This window comes from Lolium perenne, chromosome 5 (genome assembly GCF_019359855.2).
Source record: "Lolium perenne isolate Kyuss_39 chromosome 5, Kyuss_2.0, whole genome shotgun sequence".
Lineage (NCBI taxonomy): Eukaryota > Viridiplantae > Streptophyta > Magnoliopsida > Poales > Poaceae > Lolium > Lolium perenne.
In genome coordinates this window covers 190,606,387-190,627,354 of record NC_067248.2, presented here as the reverse complement: position 1 = coordinate 190,627,354, position 20,968 = coordinate 190,606,387, and positions in this window count along the sequence as shown.

Sequence of the window (20,968 nt, the reverse complement as noted above, 5' to 3'; positions counted from 1 at the left end):
ATTTTGAGATGATTTTAAACCCTAAACCTCACCCCTCTTTTCATCACCCAAGTTAAAATAAAATAAAAGGAAATTAAATAAGAAAAAGGTATAGGTGCCTATGGCTATTTTCATAAATCTTTACCCTAGGCCTTTCCACTTTATTTAGAGGATTGGAAAACCTTAATAAACCTTATCTAGTACTTCTCAAACCCAATCCAAGTTGAAACAAAAGAAAATAAAAAGAAACTAAAAATGCCATAGAGGCATATGAGAGTAAAATGCAAATTTGTGAATTTGAGAATCTTGACCCTAAGACTTGTGGTGAATGGTTGGATCACTCCTATATACCATTTCAACACTCAACAACATCAATTGGGCCAAGAACAATCAAATTAAAAATCAAATACAACATATGCATAGAGGCATATGTGACACATAGCCATAATACCCAATTCTTGTTCTATGCCTTTAAACCTTACCCAAATGATGTGAAACCATCTCTAAACCTAATCTAACACCAAATTGACCTTAACCCATGCCCAAGTAAAGCAAGAGGAACAATTTACAAGATTAAGGAAATTTGACACATCACCTCTTATGTGTTATGGCCAATTTTGCAAATCTTTGAACTAGACCATTTGGAATGGTTTCAATGGTTTGGAAATGTTCCTAAACTAATAAGAATCACTTTGGAGTCAAGAAAAATCAAATCAAAAAGAGAGCAATCAAATAGGGAGAAAATTCCATTTTCACTCACATACACATTAGCCAATTTTGCAAATCTTCCATGAAGGCCACTTTGGCTTGTGCCATTGTTTGTAAAACACTTATATATCAATAACACACCCATTTGAATCAAAGAAACCCAATTCAAATCAAAGAAAATTGCAAATGCAACTTACAGATGATAATGGTCATATGGCCACTTTATAAAATCTTCACCACTTTACCCCCCTGGTTTTGACTTTTCTTAAACCAACCTTGACCAACTCTTGACATGTCATCCAAGACCATGTCAAGGTGAACCACTTTGCTATTGACCACTAGTGCTGACTTTGACCAGGTTGACCAGAATAAATGAGACAAGATGTGACATTGAAATAAAGAGAAGATAACCCTCATTTTGAAATCTCACAAATCTTCACCAAATTGACCACCACCATTCTACCTCTCTAATTATATAAAAGAGATTCACCAAAAAGATTTCCAAAATTTAACAAAAACCTTCATGCGGCCATTTTATCAAACAGTTGGCAGGCAGAATTTGAAATTGGAGATACATCCTTTTAACCTCTGGATTTTTGCCTAAACCCCTTTTGATCTTTGATCATTGTTGCTCCTGTACCTCCTCTGCATCAAGCCCTGCCTTTTGCTCTGATTAAAGTGGAGACATGATCACCTTTGCATCCATGCCGAGCACAAGGACACCACCATGCCACCCTACCTCACCCTTCCTCTCTGGTCAGCAGCACCATGTCATCAAGCATGCCTGCACTCCTCTACGCATACCAGTACTCTTCCTAGCTCAAGGCTTGCATGGCATTGGTCACCCGACGCACGCCCATACACGCCAGAAAACATGCCAGGCACACGGTGAGCGCGCACGGGCACGTCCTGGACGCGCCAGAGCGTCGCTCGTCCAGTCGCTCTCGTCCTCCCCTGCAGCCCTCCCTCTGCATCAAGCTTGGCCATCATCTCCTCTACCCCGTAGACACGATCGCTAGCTCGAGGAAGACCCGTCGTCGTCGCCATGATCCAATCTCTGCCGCACCCGTACTGCCAGGACGACAACGATGCCAGCACGCTCCCGTCCTCCCCTCGCTGTCCCTTCACGCGCGTCATGACCGCCATGATACCTGCAACACCACGCCCCCATCACCTTGCCCCTTCGCGCCCTGCAGCGCCATTGCCGCCGACGACCCTCCACGGCCTCTCACAGCTCTCGCACGACTTTAAATAGAGACCCTCCCGCACTGCAACCTCCACACCATTCCCGCTCCCCTCCCTCTCCTCGACCTCCTCCACCTCTTCTCCACGCCAATTACGCCACAGAGAGCCCCAATTTAGCCGTCGATCGCCGGAGTCCGCCACAGTGCAATCGCACGATTCCGTCCACCTCCGCTCCTCCCACGGCTACCAGTAGGTTCCTCGTCGTCGACAACATCGTCTAGCATCTGCGCCGCCCCTCGCCGGAGCTCCAGCATGCCGCCGACCCCTACCTCTGCCGCTGCAGCGAGGTCTTCTCCCCGTCGGTGACGACGACTGCCAGCCGCCCGATCCGCATCTAATCCAACGGTCGAGGTGAGCACATACCGATTCGGCTGAGTGGAGTCGCTGACCAGTGGGACCTCTTGTCAGCTGGCCCACGTCATTACTGGGCTGGCCTTTCTCTGTTTTCAAATCTTTCGGCCCACTAGTTCTCCCGCCTAGCCCATTTGGTTAATTTCAAATATTAGTGTTTTAGCAAATATTCAATACTGGCTGTGCTAAAAATTGAATAGTTTCAAATCTACAAGTCCAAATATAGCAAATCAAAATGTTCCAGAAAGCTTATGAATTGATATAGCTAACCCCACTAGATTCAACCCCATAACTTGTGTAGATTTTGAATAGCAAAAATAACAAAACAGAGACTTTTCAGTATTCAAATAAATCTTAAAAATCAACCACTTTGAATTTTGAAGTGAATCCAACTGCTATAATTCACATTTCACCAACCCTAATTTACTATGTAAAAATATGATATGGGTTCTGTACATGATCATGGGCTAGAAGCAAAATATTGGCTATGTAGTCAATACTAGTCCATTTAAACTATTTCAAATTTTAGGATTTTAAATCTATGAGGTGTAGCACTTCATTTAAATCATTTTCCCAAGTGTTATGAAGTAATATGATGACCTCTATTGCATGGGTTCATACTTGCTCACTTGGGGAAACTTAAATCAAAATAGTTTTTTTTAATTACAATGGTTATTTAAATCACATGAGATGATGAATCTCATTTAAATCTTTTTTCTCAAATGATAGGTGTGAAATGTTGACCCTGGTCAACATGTGATCATCCCTGATTATTTGAGAAGATTAAATCTTAAGAAGATTCAATGAGAGGAAATTATTTCTCCAAAGAACTACATAGAAACCCTAATTCTAATTTCAATGAGAGGAAATTATTTTCCTAAGACTAAGTAAGAAACCCTAGCATAATTTGTGAAAAAATGTTAAGTAGTAATGCTAGATCAATTGTGTGAGCCAATAAGGCTAATTAAGACTACTTAAGTGTTGTTTGGTGATTGTATCCTCGTATTCATTTATAGACGCTAGTACCGGAGACTATCAAGAGGAAGAGGTCTTCTACCAAGAGGAAGAGTAAGAAAACTTTGATCACCTCACCGATCAAGGCAAGCTATTACCAATGCAAGCTAGACTAATGCAAGCTACTTTGTGCAAAGCTCTACAAGAGCAAGGCGCCATTACATTTTACCTTATGATCCTATCCTAAGTTTTTACTTTACAAGCTTTATTGGATTTTATTTATCAAAGTTACTTTTTGGATTTATGATTCACTTAGTTGAGTTATAGAGTAGTACAAGAACATCACACTTAGCCTAACAAGCTCCAAGATACTTAGCACCCCTCATAATTAGTTGCTAGTGCTCAATATTAAAAAGTGACTATTTTAGTTGGGAACTTGTGAATTGAAATGACTTTAAAAACCTTGGAATGATGAGTCATTCTATTGAAATATCTTGAAGGTGAACATGACTTGTGAATGACTTGGTGAATTTTACCAAAACTGATGGTTGGGTTCGGATGCGATACCATTCCAATCTTACAAGTACCCCCACAATATCTGAATCTGGGTAAGGCTTAGCTGGAAACTTAGGTATTTTAGTATGGGTTCCCTCTTAACAAGCGTCATAGGGGTTATGCCGAGGCTGCCTCCATTGAATGTGAAATGACGTGAAATGAGGTGAATGTACTACCCAAGCCCTGTGCAGTTCCCGGGTTGACGGTTTGTTTTCACCGGGAGGCCAAGCTCATGGGGAGAGGTGCCTATACTAGAGTATGTAAATGAAAGGTTAGGATTGGTAGTTCGCGTACTGCGTACGATAAATCAGGGCCAGTTACCCCTGACGAACTATTGCAATTGTTGTGGCACAAGTGTACAACCTCTGCAGAGTTTAACCTATTCGAATAGCCGCGTCCGCGGTTATGGACAGTTGGAAAGGCCATACTGTTCTGTCATCAGAACTTTTCGAAAAATATGAATGGTGACTTGTGACTTGAATTTGAAAGGTGACTTTGACTTTGAATCACAACTGAGTTTTGGGAATGACACTAATGTTCTCACTTGAGTTAGTTAAGCAAATGAAGAGTTTTGATTATTAAAGTGTTTATGAAATAAAACTGGCTTTATGCAAATGAAACTAGAGCTTAGAACCCCCTTACTACAGTTCATAGTATTTACCTTAGTATTAGTTTGCGAGTACTTTAAAGTACTCATGGCTGTGTCCCTGGCTATTCAAATGGCCAGACTATGAAGACGAGTATCAAAACCCGGAAGAAGGACAGCAGGACATCTACGACAACTAGGATCACTCCTGACGTCAACAGTTGCCTGTGAAATAGATGGACTACTGCTACGCTATTTCGCTTCCGCTATGTGTTATGTAATTGATCAATAGAACTTCTATTATTGTAATGAGACTGGATCATGTGATCCTTTATTTGTAAGACGATTATGTGTTGTAATAAATGATGTGTTGTGATATCAATCTATTATGTCTCGCAAAAACAATATTCCTGGGATTGCGAGGAATGGCATAATAGGCATCTGGACTTAAAAATCCGGGTGTTGATAATATGCCTCTAATGGAGAAGGTTGTGATGAATGCAGAGATGAGAGATGTTTCTTCTAGTGCAGGTAAGTCGTTGCCTCCTAAGTTTTCTATTGTTAATATACCTGATACGGAGATTATTCATAAGGCCGAACGGTTGGGTATTTCTTTAGGACAATCTGAAGGTGAGGTAGTGAAATCTATTAGGGGAATTAAGCTACTTGAAGAGGAACGGATATTAACTATTTTGCAGAAAAATGTAGATGAGTATGTGAATAAGGAGGAGGATCCTTCGACACTTGTGATGTCTAAAGTTTCTACCCTCCGTGATGATTTGGTTGAGGATGATTGCATCCCACTGGATTTAGATGATTATTTGGAACATCTGAACCCGGTAGTTAAGGAAAAGAAGACTAGGGTGAGGAAAACCTATGATACTAATAATATTCGTAAAAGTACTAGGAGAAGAATTAAAAAACAATTTTCATGATGCAGAATCTAAAAGGAATGAATTGGAATCCTGGTGGTTTTGGGGGTACCGCTAAGCATTTGTTTGTAAAAGAGGAAATTAGGGAACACAAATTAGATTTGTAGCCTTATTGGAGACTGTAAGATCTAATTTCTCTATTCCATTTTTAAATCAATTGCCGTTGGGATATAGCTATTCCTGGTTTTGTTTACCACCACATGGTCGATCAGGAGGCATTTTGGTAGGTATAAATTCTGACACACTCGAAGTGCTCAAAGTGAGTACTGGAGACTTTTGTGTCAAGCTTCATATTAAGTGTAAAAGGGATGGTTTTGAATGGATTCTAGTGCCAGTCTATGGGGCTACCCAAGACGCACATAAAGCTGAATTCTTAGCAGAATTAGTCAGAATATGTGAGGCTGAAACATTACCTATGTTGGTAGGTGGTGATTTCAATATTATTCAAAAGCGTGAAGAAAAAACAATGATAAGTTTAAAGCTCGTTGGCCTTTTGTTTTTAATGCCATTATTGAACATTTGAATCTGCGTGAAATTGCCCTATCGGGGAGACATTTTACGTGGGCAAGTCATCGGGATGTACCAACTTATGAGAAGCTAGATCGGGTGCTAGCCTCCATTTTTTGGGAACAAAAATTTCCCTTAGTCACTGTGCGTGCATTATCAAGGGCGGACTCTGATCATACACCGATTCTTATTGACTCAGGGGTGAAAGCACATTTGGGTAATAAGCCAAAGTTTTCCTTCGAGCTGCATTGTTGCGACAAGAAGGTTTTTTTGATATGATTGAAAATGAATGGAATTCTGTGTTAGTGGGTTTGAATCTGATGGATGTGTGGTTGAATAAACTAAGGCATATCAGACAGTTTCTTAAAGGGTGGGCAAAGAACCAAAGTGGGCAATACAAGAAAGAAAAGGATAGATTAATGGGTATTATTGATGTATTAGATGTGAAAGCTGAAACGAATAGCTTGTCGGTGTTGGAAAGAGAACCGCTTAAAAATGCAAATGAAAAGCTAAATAAATTAAGAAGAGAGGAAGAGTCTAAATGGGAGCAAAGAGCTAAAGTTAAACATATCCAATAAGGGGGAGCAATACGAAATACTTCCATTTGATTGCAAATGGGAAACATAGAAGAAAGAAAATATTTCAATTAGAACAACAAGAAGGAACTATTGTTGGGGAAGACAATTTGAAAGTCTACATTACTGAATTCTATAAAAAAATATTTGGAGCACCGGTTTCAGATAATATCTCTTTGGTAGAGGAGGAGGTGCAGGACATTCCCCAGATATCGACTGTTGAGAATGAGATCTTGACAGCTCCCTTTTCTGAGGAGGAATTCCATGAGGCACTTTTTCAAATGGAAGGTAATAAAGCGTCGGGGCCTGATGGTTTCCCAGCCGAGTTTGATCAAAAATTTTGGGTAGTAATTAAGGATGACTTGATGGTGCTATTTAATCAGTTGTCGCGACCCCGGAGGTCAGGGCTAGACAAACCCAGATATCAGATCTGGCATAAGCCTAACCTAGATCTTTAGGGCCTACAGGGTGAGAATCGGTAACACAACAGTGACTCTACGACTGAAAGCAAATATATCACCACTCTTAGCATAGTTAAGATCCAAATTTATTACACGCAGAGGTCACTGACCACAATTCAACAAGCAACGGAAAGCAAATTATGTTATCTAGATAACAAGACTGCAAAGGGCCTAAGAGGCCATAACATAAGGCGACGTCCCAGCCCATAAGTCGCAGGCTGCCGCCTGAGGAACTCCGAACTACTCTTCGACGTCAAGGTAGAAGCCACCATCAGTTGGAAGAACTTCGTCTGAAACAAAGCATGTAAGGCTGAGTACAGGGACTCAACAAGACTTAGTACAACCTGTTAGCAAAGCGGGTATGCGAGGCTTTATGTGGAGCTTATTTTGCGGAAAGCCAGTTTTCCTTTGTAAACAGGAGGGAGCAGAAGCTCGTCTATTCAGACCATTTTCAAAAGGGATAAGAGAGCGATATCAACTCTAGCTCTAAGATCATCATGTTGAATCCACCGAATCTTCATCATCACCTGAACCTATCACCTAGGATCACCCCTCGACACCCTGAGAAGGGATCCTTATTCACACATAATAGATATCAAGTTTTACGATCAGGTTCAAGTTGTCTATGATCATCACGTCCTTTCCCAAGTCGTCCTTAACCGTGGACACGGCTTTTCGAAAAGATTTACCATGCAGGGGTGTACAACTTTACCCACACGCGCCGACCGACTCTTAATGCCAGAACGTTAGCACACTTCCTTGGTGTGCCGGCAGAGGGTGGTCGACCAAAACCTTTCCCTTACTTCGCCTATTCCATGAGTCAAACTAACTGGGGAGCTCCGTCATCGTAGGTAGCCATTCTCCGAGGCGGTCCCGGTCATTGTGCGCAGGGGATCCAGTTCAATGCCTCCAGCATCCTTCACCCCGGCCACGCCCTGTATGATGCATGATACGTCTCCGACGTATCGATAATTTCTTATGTTCCATGCCACATTATTGATGTTATCTACATGTTTTATGCACACTTTATGTCATATTCGTGCATTTTCTGGAACTAACCTATTAACAAGATGCCGAAGTGCCGATTCTTTGTTTCTGCTGTTTTTGGTTTCAGAAATCCTAGTAAGGAAATATTCTCGGAATTGGACGAAATCAAAGCCCAGGGGCCTATTTTTCCACGGAGCTTCCAGAAGACCGAAGAACACACGAAGTGGGGCCACGAGGTGGCGACACCACCTGGCGGCGCGGCCCAGGGGGGGCCCGCGCCGCCCTATGGTGCTGCCCCCTCGTCTGGCCCCCGACTCTGCCCTTCCGCCTACAAATAGCCTCCGTGACGAAAACCCCAGTACCGAGAACCACGATACGGAAAACCTTCCAGAGACGCCGCCGCCGCCGATCCCATCTCGGGGGATCCAGGAGATCGCCTCCGGCACCCTGCCGGAGAGGGGAATCATCTCCCGGAGGACTCTACGCCGCCATGGTCGCCTCCGGTGTGATGTGTGAGTAGTCTACCCCTGGACTATGGGTCCATAGCAGTAGCTAGATGGTTGTCTTCTCCCCATTGTGCTATCATTGTCGGATCTTGTGAGCTGCCTAACATGATCAAGATCATCTATCTGTAATTCTATATGTTGCGTTTGTTGGGATCCGATGAATAGAGAATACTTGTTATGTTGATTATCAAAGTTATGCTTATGTGTTGTTTATGATCTTGCATGCTCTCCGTTGCTAGTAGATGCTCTGGCCAAGTAGATGCTTGTAACTCCAAGAGGGAGTACTTATGCTCGATAGTGGGTTCATGCCTCGCATTGACACAGGACAAGGATGTGAAAGTTCTAAGGTTGTGTTGTGCTGTTGCCACTAGGGATAAAACATTGATGCTATGTCTAAGGATGTAGTTGTTGATTACATTACGCACCATACTTAATGCAATTGTCTGTTGCTTTGCAACTTAATACCGGAGGGGGTTCGGATGATAACCTGAAGGTGGACTTTTTAGGCATAGATGCAGTTGGATGGCGGTCTATGTACTTTGTCGTAATGCCCAATTAAATCTCACTATACTCTTCATGATATGTATGTGCATTGTCATGCTCTCTTTATTTGTCAATTGCCCAACTGTAATTTGTTCACCCAACATGCTGTTCGTCTTATGGGAGAGACACCTCTAGTGAACTGTGGACCCCGGTCCAATTCTCTTTACTGAAATACAATCTACTGCAATACTTGTTCTACTGTTTTCTGCAAACAATCATCTTCCACACAATACGGTTAACTCTTTGTTACAGCAAGCCGGTGAGATTGACAACCTCACTGTTTCGTTGGGGCAAAGTATCTTGGTTGTGTTGTGCAGGTTCCACGTTGGCGCCGGAATCCCTGGTGTTGCGCCGCACTACATCTCGCCGCCATCAACCTTCAACGTGCTTCTTGGCTCCTCCTGGTTCGATAAACCTTGGTTTCTTTCTGAGGGAAAACTTGCTGCTGTGCGCATCATACCTTCCTCTTGGGGTTGCCCAACGAACGTGTGAAATACACGCCATCAAGCTCTTTTTCTGGCGCCGTTGCCGGGGAGATCAAGACACGCTGCAAGGGGAGTCTCCACTTCTCAATCTCTTTACTTTGTTTTTGTCTTGCTTAGTTTTATTTACTACTTTGTTTGATGCACTAAATCAAAATACAAAAAAAATTAGTTGCTAGTTTTACTTTACTTGCTATCTTGTTTGCTATATCGAAAACACAAAAAAAATTAGTTTACTTGCATTTACTTTATCTAGTTTGTTTTATTTACTGTTGCTAAAATGGCCAACGCTGAAAATACTAAGTTGTGTGACTTCACAACCACAAATAATAATGATTTCTTATGCACACCTATTGCTCCACCTGCTACTACAGCAGAATTCTTTGAAATTAAACCTGCTTTACTGAATCTTGTCATGAAAGATCAATTTTCTGGAATTAGTTCTGATGATGCTGCTGCACATCTTAATAATTTTGTTGAACTATGTGAAATGCAAAAATATAAAGATGTAGATGGTGATATTATTAAACTAAAATTGTTCCCTTTCTCATTAAGAGGAAGAGCTAAAGATTGGTTGCTATCTCTGCCTAAGAATAGTATTGATTCATGGACTAAATGCAAGGATGTTTTTATTGGTAGATATTATCCCCCTGCTAAAATTATATCTTTGAGGAGTAGCATAATGAATTTTAAACAATTAGATACTGAACATGTTGCTCAAGCTTGGGAAAGAATGAAATCTCTGGTTAAAAATTGCCCAACCCATGGACTGACTACTTGGATGATCATCCAAACCTTCTATGCAGGACTAAATTTTTCTTCACGGAATTTATTGGATTCAGCTGCTGGAGGTACCTTTATGTCCATCACTCTTGGTGAAGCAACAAAGCTTCTTGATAATATGATGATCAACTACTCTGAATGGCACACGGAGAGAGCTCCACAAGGTAAGAAGGTAAATTCTGTCGAAGAAACCTCTTCCTTGAGTGATAAGATTGATGCTATTATGTCTATGCTTGTGAATGATAGGACTAATATTGATCCTAATAATGTTCCATTAGCTTCATTGGTTGCACAAGAAGAACATGTTGATGTAAACTTCATTAAAAATAATAATTTCAACAACAATGCTTACCGGAACAATTCTAGTAACAACTATAGGCCATATCCTTATAATAATGGCAACGGCTATGGTAATTCTTATGGGAATTCTTACAATAATAATAGGAGTTCACCCCCTGGACTTGAAGCTATGCTTAAAGAATTTATTAGCACACAAACTGTTTTTAACAAATCTGTTGAAGAAAAGCTTGGGAAAATTGATATACTTGCTTCTAAAGTCGATAGTCTTGTTGCTGATGTTGATCTTTTGAAATCAAAAGTTTTGCCTAATGAGAATCATCATAATAAAATTACTACTACAGCAAATGCCATTCAAGTTAGAATTAATGAGAATATAAGATTAATGGCTGAACTGCGTGCTAGGTGGGATAGAGAAGAAAATGAAAAACTAGCTAAAGAGAAGAATATAGCTAAAGTTTGGACTATTACCACCACTAGTAATGCTAATGCTACACATGTTGCTGCACCTCCTACTCATACTAATAAAAGAATTGGTGTTAGCAATGTTTCCACTCCTAATGCAAAGCGCGAAAAACTGCACTAACCGCTAAAGCTACTTTGAAACTGCCTGTGATAAAGCTGCTGAAATTTTTTCCAACATTGGGGATGATGATCCCATTGCTTTAGATTATAATGGTTTGAATTTTGATGATTGCCACATCTCTGAAGTTATAAAGTTCTTGCAAAAACTTGCTAAAAGTCCTAATGCTAGTGCTATAAATTTGGCTTTCACACATCATATTACAAATGCTCTCATAAAAGCTAGAGAAGAGAAACTAGAGCGTGAAGCATCTATTCCTAAAAAGCTAGAGGATGGTTGGGAGCCCATCATTAAGATGAAAGTTAAAGATTTTGATTGTAATGCTTTATGTGATCTTGGTGCAAGTATTTCTGTTATGCCTAAGAAAATTTATAATATGCTTGACTTGCCACCGCTGAAAAATTGTTATTTGGATGTTAATCTTGCTGATCATTCTACAAAGAAACCTTTGGGTAAAGTTGATAATGTTCGCATTACCGTTAACAATAACCTTGTTCCCGTTGATTTTGTTGTCTTGGATATTGAATGCAATGCATCTTGTCCCATTATATTGGGAAGACCTTTTCTTCGAACTGTTGGTGCTACCATTGATATGAAGGAAGGTAATATAAAATATCAATTTCCTCTCAAGAAAGGTATGGAACACTTCCCTAGAAAGAGAATGAAGGTACCTTTTGATTCTATTATGAGAACAAATTATGATGTTGACACTTCATCTCTTGATAATACTTGATACACACTTTCTGCGCCTAGCTGAAAGGCGTTAAAGAAAAGCGCTTATGGGAGACAACCCATGTTTTTACCTACAGTACTTTGTTTTTTTATTTTGTGTCTTGGAAGTTGTTTACTACTGTAGCAACCTCTCCTTATCTTAGTTTTGTGTTTTGTTGTGCCAAGTTAAGCCGTTGATAGAAAAGTAAGTACTAGATTTGGATTACTGCACAGTTCCAGATTTCTTTGCTGTCACGAATCTGGGTCCACCTCCCTGTAGGTAACTCAGAAAATTATGCCAATTTACGTGCATGATCCTCAGATATGTATGCAACTTTCATTCAATTTGAGCATTTTCATTTGAGCAAGTCTGGTGCCATTTTAAAATTCGTCAATACGAACTGTTCTGTTTTGACAGATTCTGCCTTTTATTTCGCATTGCCTCTTTCGCTATGTTGGATGAATTTCTTTGATCCACTAATGTCCAGTAGCATTATGCAATGTCCAGAAGTGTTAAGAATGATTGTGTCACCTCTGAATATGCCAATTTATAATGTGCACTAACCCTCTAATGAGTTGTTTCGAGTTTGGTGTGGAGGAAGTTTTCAAGGATCAAGAGAGGAGTATGATGCAACATGATCAAGGAGAGTGAAAGCTCTAAGCTTGGGGATGCACCCGGTGGTTCACCCCTGCGTATATCAAGAAGACTCAAGCGTCTAAGCTTGGGGATGCCCAAGGCATCCCCTTCTTCATCGACAACATTATCAGGTTCCTCCCATGAAACTATATTTTTATTCCATCACATCTTATGTGCTTTTTCTTGGAGCGTCGGTTTGTTTTTGTTTTTTTTGTTTTGTTTGAATAAAATGGATCCTAGCATTCACTTTATGGGAGAGAGACACGCTCCGCTGTAGCATATGGACAAGTATGTCCTTGGTTTCTACTCATAGTATTCATGGCGAAGTTTCTCCTTCGTTAAATTGTTATATGGTTGGAATTGGAAAATGATACATGTAGTAATTGCTATAAATGTTTTGGGTAATGTGATACTTGGCAATTGTTGTGCTCATGTTTAAGCTCTTGCATCATATGCTTTGCACCCATTAATGAAGAAATACATAGAGCATGCTAAAATTTGGTTTGCATATTTGGTTTCTCTAAGGTCTAGATAATTTCTAGTATTGAGTTTGAACAACAAGGAAGATGGTGTAGAGTCTTATAATGTTTTCAATATGTCTTTTATGCGAGTTTTGCTGCACCGGTTCATCCTTGTGTTTGCTTCAAATAAGCCTTGCTAGCCTAAACCATTGTATCGAGAGGGAATACTTCTCATGCATCCAAAATACTTGAGCCAACCACTATGCCATCTGTGTCCACCATACCTACCTATGCTACATGGTATTTTCCGCCATTCCAAAGTAAATTGCTTGAGTGCTACCTTTAAACAATTCAAAATTTATTACCTCTGATTTGTGTCAATGTTTTATAGCTCATGAGGAAGTATGTGGTGTTTAGCTTTCAACCTTGTCATTTACTTTTGACGGACTCTCATATGGACTAGTGGCTTCATCCGCTTATCCAATAATTTTGCAAAAAGAGCTGGCAATGGGATTCCCAGTCCCAAACTAATTAACAAAAATAGACACTCCTCCATGGTATGTGATTGTTGGACGGCACCCGAAGGATTCGGTTAGCCATGGCTTGTGTAAGCAAAGGTTGGGAGGAGTGTCATCATCATAATAAAACTAAAATAAAAAGGCACTCCTTCATGGTATGAGATTGTTGGCAGGCACCCGAGGATTCGGTTAGCCATGGTTTGTGAAAGAAAGGTTGGAAGGAGTGCCACCCAAAAAAATAAATAAAATGGGAGCCGCTCTTATAAGTCCGGTTGGCGAGGTAGTTAGTGTACCCATTACCATTCGTTGACAACAACAAACACCTCTCAAAATTTTACTTTTATTGCTCTCTACATGTTTTCAAAATCAAAGCTCTAGCACAAATATAGCAATCGATGCTTTTTCCTCTATGAGGACCATTCTTTTACTTTCAATGTTGAGTCAGTTCACCTATTTCTCTCCACCTCAAGAAGCAAACACTTGTGTGAACTGTGCATTGATTCCTACATACTTGCTTATTGCATTTATTATATTACTCTATGTTGACAATATCCATGAGATATACATGTTACAAGTTGAAAGCAACCGCTGAAACTTAATCTTCTTTTGTGTTGCTTCAATACCTTTACTTTGAATTATTGCTTTATGAGTTAACTCTTATGCAAGACTTATTGATGCTTGTCTTGAAGTGCTATTCATGAAAAGTCTTTGCTATATGATTCACTTGTTTACTCATGTCATACACATTGTTTTGATCGCTGCATTCACTACATATGCTTTACAAATAGTATGATCAATATTATGATGGCATGTCACTCCAGAAATTATCTGTGTTATCGTTTTACCTGCTCGGGACGAGCAGAACTAAGCTTGGGGATGCTGATACGTCTCCGACGTATCGATAATTTCTTATGTTCCATGCCACATTATTGATGTTATCTACATGTTTTATGCACACTTTATGTCATATTCGTGCATTTTCTGGAACTAACCTATTAACAAGATGCCGAAGTGCCAGTTGCTGTTTTCTGCTGTTTTTGGTTTCAGAAATCCTAGTAAGGAAATATTCTCGGAATTGGACGAAATCAAAGCCCAGGGGCCTATTTTTCCACGGAGCTTCCAGAAGACCGAAGAACACACGAAGTGGGGCCACGAGGTGGCGACACCACCTGGCGGCGCGGCCCAGGGGGGGCCCGCGCCGCCCTATGGTGCTGCCCCCTCGTCTGGCCCCCGACTCTGCCCTTCCGCCTACAAATAGCCTCCGTGACGAAAACCCCAGTACCGAGAACCACGATACGGAAAACCTTCCAGAGACGCCGCCGCCGCCGATCCCATCTCGGGGGATCCAGGAGATCGCCTCCGGCACCCTGCCGGAGAGGGGAATCATCTCCCGGAGGACTCTACGCCGCCATGGTCGCCTCCGGTGTGATGTGTGAGTAGTCTACCCCTGGACTATGGGTCCATAGCAGTAGCTAGATGGTTGTCTTCTCCCCATTGTGCTATCATTGTCGGATCTTGTGAGCTGCCTAACATGATCAAGATCATCTATCTGTAATTCTATATGTTGCGTTTGTTGGGATCCGATGAATAGAGAATACTTGTTATGTTGATTATCAAAGTTATGCTTATGTGTTGTTTATGATCTTGCATGCTCTCCGTTGCTAGTAGATGCTCTGGCCAAGTAGATGCTTGTAACTCCAAGAGGGAGTACTTATGCTCGATAGTGGGTTCATGCCTGCATTGACACCTGGGACAGTGACAGAAAGTTCTAAGGTTGTGTTGTGCTGTTGCCACTAGGGATAAAACATTGATGCTATGTCTAAGGATGTAGTTGTTGATTACATTACGCACCATACTTAATGCAATTGTCTGTTGCTTTGCAACTTAATACTGGAGGGGGTTCGGATGATAACCTGAAGGTGGACTTTTTAGGCATAGATGCAGTTGGATGGCGGTCTATGTACTTTGTCGTAATGCCCAATTAAATTTCACTATACTCTTCATGATATGTATGTGCATTGTCATGCTCTATTTATTTGTCAATTGCCCAACTGTAATTTGTTCACCCAACATGCTGTTCGTCTTATGGGAGAGACACCTCTAGTGAACTGTGGACCCCGGTCCAATTCTCTTTACTGAAATACAATCTACTGCAATACTTGTTCTACTGTTTTCTGCAAACAATCATCTTCCACACAATACGGTTAACTCTTTGTTACAGCAAGCCGGTGAGATTGACAACCTCACTGTTTCGTTGGGGCAAAGTATCTTGGTTGTGTTGTGCAGGTTCCACGTTGGCGCCGGAATCCCTGGTGTTGCGCCGCACTACATCTCGCCGCCATCAACCTTCAACGTGCTTCTTGGCTCCTCCTGGTTCGATAAACCTTGGTTTCTTTCTGAGGGAAAACTTGCTGCTGTGCGCATCATACCTTCCTCTTGGGGTTGCCCAACGAACGTGTGAAATACACGCCATCAATGCACTTCGAAAACCTTTTCCATCTTCCCCCCCATGCGTATGGCAAATGGAACTCGCAAACTAATTGACTCATGGGTAAGCTAGGTAAGTTCGGGCCAAGGGGTTCCCATGGGCCCCGTGTGGTTGTACGCTCAGTCTTGGTTCCAGAGGCAAGAACTCAGGTCCTAGTATCGGCGAGAACGAGTCAAATCACCACATCCCCATGTGGCGGCCCATCCAAGCCTTTAGCATGTTTATTAACATCATCACTGATCTTACCACGTCATCCTGTCAAACTAGGTTCATTCGTAGCTGTGATTCATCAACCGGATGGATCAGACTTCAACAGCTAAGCATGGCTAAGCATAACACATATACGGCTCTAGCGATGCGAACAAGCTCAGACCTAGTTTTGCTGGGAGCGGTGGATCAGTAACTCTGGGCTACAAGGATGGAATTATGCACACATAGGATATCTACAACTGCCGATAAAACATATTTGAAGTGGATGCAATATGTAAGAACCAGAAGTAAAGCATTTCGAAACCATATATGAACCAGGTTAGGGCTTGCCTTGTCCCTCGTTGTTCTGGTGCTGCTCTTCGGGGGCGTTGATCTCAGGCTCGCGTTCGGTCCCTATCGAGAAGAACCAAATACCAGAAAGGAAGAGCACAATCAAGACATGGTATAATGCAATGCACATACAATATGATGACATGTCATATTAAAGGGATTCGGTTAACCCTAGGTGCATCGACGGAATTTAGAGGGGTTCGGCATCGATCCCGACATAAGAGAGGGGTCGATTTAGGGTTTCTACAAAGGCTCACATTTAATTGGTTCAAACATGTATGAAACATGGATAAACAATTAGGAAATGTTTTTCTGATCATTTTGATATATTATTTTATATTTTTCTGAATTAATATGAATTATTTATGAATTACTGAAAATAAGACATAATTAAATAAAACAATTACTGCGTCACGCTGAAGTCATGCTGACGTCAGCGTGACCTTGAGCTCGCAGGTGGCGCGGCAATCGGCCGATTGAGGCCGTAATCGAGCGGGCGCTAGGGGGGAAACGGCGCAGCTCGACGAGGCGAACCGTTTGGTGGCGGCGCCGCTCCATTTGCGTCGCCGGAGCATGGCCGGCGGCGATGGAACGCGGCGGCCGGGGCAGGTGCCATGGTGCCGCGGCGCTAGAAGGCGAGGGGGAGCAGGGCGAGGGCACGGGGAGGACCGCCTGCTCACCGTGAGCACGGGAAGCTTGGCGGCGAGGCCGGAGGAGCTTGGAATCGGCGGCGAGCGGTGGTTGCCGGAGACGAGAACGAGGACCCGATTCGCGCGATTGAGGGCTCGCCGGCTTGCGCTGCTTGTCGGGGAAGAACCAGGACGTCGCGGTGAAGCTCCTGGGCCGGTCGGACGAGCGCGGGGAGGTGCTGAGCGGCGGCAACGGCGAGTTGGCCGGACCTAGGGTTTCAGGCATGCGCACAGAAGAGAGCCAGAGAGAGGGGAAGAAGAAGTGGCGGGCTAGGGTTTGCCTTGGCGGCGGCGTAGGGGGTCTTGTAGGCGTCGGCGGGCGGTGGCGCGAATCTTGGCGCCGGCGAGCATCTGAAGCTCGACAGCGAGCTGCTTCCCTCCATCGTGAGGTTGAAGACAGTTTGCACTTTTGCGAAAAACCCCCTGTGGGTGGGGTTGGGCTGGTGGGTTGTGATACGTCTCCGACGTATCGATAATTTCTTATGTTCCATGCCACATTATTGATGTTATCTACATGTTTTATGCACACTTTATGTCATATTCGTGCATTTTCTGGAACTAACCTATTAACAAGATGCCGAAGTGCCGATTCTTTGTTTCTGCTGTTGTCGCTTTCAGAAATCCTAGTAAGGAAATATTCTCGGAATTGGACGAAATCAAAGCCCAGGGGCCTATTTTTCCACGAAGCTTCCAGAAGTCCGAAGGAGAGACGAAGAGGGGCCACGGAGGGGCCACACCCTAGGGCGGCGCGGCCCCCCCCTTGGCCGCGCGGCCCTGTGGTGTGGGGCCCCCGTGCCGCCTCTTGACCTGCCCTTCCGCCTATAAAAAGTCTCCGTGACGAAAACCCCAGTACCGAGAACCACGATACGGAAAACCTTCTAGAGACGCCGCCGCCGCCGATCCCATCTCGGGGGATCCAGGAGATCGCCTCCGGCACCCTGCCGGAGAGGGTAATCATCTCCCGGAGGACTCTACGCCACCATGGTCGCCTCCGGTGTGATGTGTGAGTAGTCTACCCCTGGACTATGGGTCCATAGCAGTAGCTAGATGGTTGTCTTCTCCCCATTGTGCTATCATTGTCGGATCTTGTGAGCTGCCTAACATGATCAAGATCATCTATCTGTAATTCTATATGTTGCGTTTGTTGGGATCCGATGAATAGAGAATACTTGTTATGTTGATTATCAAAGCTATGCTTATGTGTTGTTTATGATCTTGCATGCTCTCCGTTATTAGTAGATGCTCTGGCCAAGTTGATGCTAGTAACTCCAAGAGGGAGTATTTATGCTCGATAGTGGGTTCATGCCTCTGTGAATCTGGAGGAGTGACAAGAACCACTAAGGTTATGGATGTGCTGTTGCCACTAGGGATAAAACATTAGTGCTATGTTCAAGGATGTAGTCACTAGTTACATTACGCGCAATACTTAATGCAATTGTCTGTTGTTAGCAACTTAATACTGGAGGGGGTTCGGATGATAACCCGAAGGTGGACTTTTTAGGCATAGATGCAGTTGGATGGCGGTCTATGTACTTTGTCGTAATGCCCAATTAAATCTCACTATACTCATCATGATATGTATGTGCATGGTCATGCTCTCTTTATTTGTCAATTGCCCAACTGTAATTTGTTCACCCAACATGCTGTTCGTCTTATGGGAGAGACACCTCTAGTGAACTGTGGACCCCGGTCCAATTCTCTTTACTGAAATACAATCTACTGCAATACTTGTTCTACTGTTTTCTGCAAGCAATCATCTTCCACACAATACGGTTAACTCTTTGTTACAGCAAGCCGGTGAGATTGACAACCTCACTGTTTCGTTGGGGCAAAGTATCTTGGTTGTGTTGTGCAGGTTCCACGTTGGCGCCGGAATCCCTGGTGTTGCGCCGCACTACATCCCGCCGCCATCAACCTTCAACGTGCTTCTTGGCTCCTCCTAGTTCGATAAACCTTGGTTTCTTTCTGAGGGAAAACTTGCTGCTGTGCCCATCATACCTTCCTCTTGGGGTTGCCCAACGAACGTGTGAAATACACGCCATCAAGCTCTTTTTCTGGCGCCGTTGCCGGGGAGATCAAGACACGCTGCAAGGGGAGTCTCCACTTCTCAATCTCTTTACTTTGTTTTTGTCTTGCTTAGTTTTATTTACTACTTTGTTTGCTGCACTAAATCAAAATACAAAAAAAATTAGTTGCTAGTTTTACTTTATTTGCTATCTTGTTTGCTATATCAAAAACACAAAAAAATTAGTTTACTTGCATTTACTTTATCTAGTTTGCTTTATTTACTGTTGCTAAAATGGCCAATGCTGAAAATACTAAGTTGTGTGACTTCACAACCACAAATAATAATGATTTCTTATGCACACCTATTGCTCCACCTGCTACTACAGCAGAATTCTTTGAAATTAAACCTGCTTTACTGAATCTTGTTATGCGAGAGCAATTTTCTAGTGTTAGTTCTGATGATGCTGCTGCCCATCTTAATAATTTTGTTGAATTATGTGAAATGCAAAAATATAAAGATGTAGATGGTGATATTATTAAACTAAAATTGTTCCCTTTCTCATTAAGAGGAAGAGCTAAAGATTGGTTGCTATCTCTGCCTAAGAATAGTATTGATTCATGGACTAAATGCAAGGATGCTTTTATTGGTAGATATTATCCCCCTGCTAAAATTATATCTTTGAGGAGTAGCATAATGAATTTTAAATAATTAGATACTGAACATGTTGCTCAAGCTTGGGAAAGAATGAAATCTTTGGTTAAAAATTGCCCAACCCATGGACTGACTACTTGGATGATCATCCAAACCTTCTATGCAGGACTAAATTTTTCTTCACGGAATTTATTGGATTCAGCTGCTGGAGGTACCTTTATGTCCATCACTCTTGGTGAAGCAACAAAGCTTCTTGATAATATGATGATCAACTACTCTGAATGGCACACGGAAAGAGCTCCACAAGGTAAGAAGGTAAATTCTGTCGAAGAAACCTCTTCCTTGAGTGATAAGATTGATGCTATTATGTCTATGCTTGTGAATGATAGGACTAATATTGATCCTAATAATGTTCCATTAGCTTCATTGGTTGCACAAGAAGAACATGTTGATGTAAACTTCATTAAAAATAATAATTTCAACAATAATGCTTACCGGAACAATTCTAGTAACAACTATAGGCCATATCCTTATAATAATGGCAACGGCTATGGTAATTCTTATGGGAATTCTTACAACAATAATAGGAGTTCACCCCCTGGACTTGAAGCCATGCTTAAAGAATTTATTAGTACACAAACTGCTTTTAACAAATCTGTTGAAGAAAAGCTTGGGAAAATTGATATACTTGCTTCTAAAGTCGATAGTCTTGCTGCTGATGTTGATCTTTTGAAATCAAAAGTTTTGCCTAATGAGAATCATCATAATAAAATTGTTACTACAGCAAATGCCATTCAAGTTAGAATTAATGAGAATATAAGATTAATGGCTGAACTGCGTGCTAGGTGGGATAGAGAAGAAAATGAAAAACTAGCTAAAGAGAAGAATATAGCTAAAGTTTGGACTATTACCACCACTAGTAATGCTAATGCTACACATGTTGCTGCACCTCCTACTCATACTAATAAAAGAATTGGTGTTAGCAATGTTTCCACTTCTAATGCAAAGCGCGAAAAATTGCCTAAAACTGCTAAAACTGCTGAAACTGCCTGTGATAAAGCTGCTGAAATTTTTTCCAACATTGGGGATGATGATCCCATTGCTTTAGATTATAATGGTTTGAATTTTGATGATTGCCACATCTCTGAAGTTATAAAGTTCTTGCAAAAACTTGCTAAAAGTCCTAATGCTAGTGCTATAAATTTGGCTTTCACGCATCATATTACAAATT